This window comes from Nanorana parkeri, unplaced genomic scaffold, assembly GCF_000935625.1.
Source record: "Nanorana parkeri isolate BGI_ZX_2015 unplaced genomic scaffold, ASM93562v1 scaffold77, whole genome shotgun sequence".
In the NCBI taxonomy this organism is placed as follows: Eukaryota; Metazoa; Chordata; class Amphibia; order Anura; family Dicroglossidae; genus Nanorana; species Nanorana parkeri.
The window spans coordinates 1283930-1285425 of NW_017306345.1; the positions used below are offsets into that span (position 1 = coordinate 1283930).

Here is a 1496-nt window from a genome sequence, read left to right on the forward strand (position 1 = left end):
CAATAGAACGGTAACTCCTTCCCAGCTTGTGGGTGGGTTCTGTTCTGGGTAGGCAAAGAGGTGCTGTTTGACTGCCAAAATTGGGCTCCTCCGATGGACAGATCTACCAAATATATAAAGTGAAGCCAAAGCCATCTTCTGTTAGAGATTTCCCTTTACCTCATGTTCCAAAGCCATAACAGGAAGTGAGAGGGAATCCCACCAATTTGATGGAAATTTCTGTTGAGATCAGGGTCTCACGAACTAGTGTCCCATTGAAAGGGTTTCTCCTCTATTCCTGTTGTGGTGACGGCCCCAAATGTAAGAGTTTCTTTCACTCTCCGTGATACCGGGTATACAAACAGGTATTCTAATCCTCCTCCATTCTGGGTGGAGAGGCAGATGGCGTGAGTGCAAAACGTAAATAATTTTTCGGTTTGGTTCTACTTTAACCACTTCAGGAACATAGGAGATCCATGTACGTCTTGGTCTTGAAGTGGTTATAGCAAAATCATGGTTTCTTAATTTGGGAAGGCGAGTTGGAACAGATCAGGGAGCGTCTGTTTCCTAATCTGCTCTATGATTACTGAGGCAGGAAGAGCTGTACTCAGTGCTTCCTGCTTCAGAGTTGTCACAAGCTCAGCTGAAATGCCAGTGAAGCAGGTGATCAAGCACAGTTCTGTGCTTGATTGTCTGCAGTGGAGGACAAGGGAGACATCAAGAGTCTAACAGACCCCTGATATCTCCATAAAGAGAACTTGTCACCTGCCAATGCAATCGCAAAAGGAGCTTGTGAGAGCAATAAAGTTAAAGCCCAACTGAATTCAAAAATCATATTTCCCACTCCTCCCTCAAACCAACCTCTAACCCATCCTAGTAACCATCTACTTAAGTTCCCCTTTTGGGGCTCCTCACCAGCGCCATGGTGCCTGAGACCATTGATCATCTCCTGGATCCTCAGAGGACTGTGGCCAATTGATATCCAGTACGAAATGTCCATGTCACGCAGGCACTGATGTGGACACTCGAAGGACCCAAGCTTACAAAAAAAAAATGGCTTTTAGATGCAGATTTTTTTTTCTTAATCTAGCGTTTAGATAGCGGGGGTGTGACATTTATCATACAGTTGGGCTTTAAGCGGAAAATGTACAGTGTTCAAGGAAAGAATAATAAAATAAAAACAAAAAAAAATGTACAATTATTAAATTATGAATAAAAATATGTATTCATGTAACTCCAATATTCATTTAATACATAGCCAAACATTCCATCCACACTGCATCTAGAGCTGCAGCTAACGATTATTTTCAAAATCGATTAGTTAGGCGATTATTACGTTCGATTAATCGGATAAACTATAAAATACAGTTTAAAAAATGGCTCCAGTGATAGGACTACTAGTTTGTATTGAGGTTGTAGTCCATCACAGGAGCAAGCTTGGAGCGGTGGAAGTAAAGAAAAAAAGATAGTGTGGTGTGCAATATAGTGAAATGGAAAGTGTAAAATTATACAGCAAT

The 1496-nt window shown here is 41.4% G+C and overlaps 1 protein-coding gene and 1 long non-coding RNA gene across 2 annotated transcripts in view; both read left to right on the forward strand.

The window, feature by feature from the left end:
* Window positions 1-1496, forward strand: part of SRGAP2 (SLIT-ROBO Rho GTPase activating protein 2) — a 100286-nt gene that overhangs the window by 6016 nt on the left and 92774 nt on the right. The window lies entirely within an intron of this gene.
* Window positions 1-1496, forward strand: part of LOC108804912 — a 7449-nt gene that overhangs the window by 2448 nt on the left and 3505 nt on the right. Inside the window, exon 2 of the long non-coding RNA XR_001942385.1 lies at window positions 1381-1391. This is a non-coding gene — a long non-coding RNA (uncharacterized LOC108804912). The remainder of the gene's footprint in view (window positions 1-1380; window positions 1392-1496) is intronic.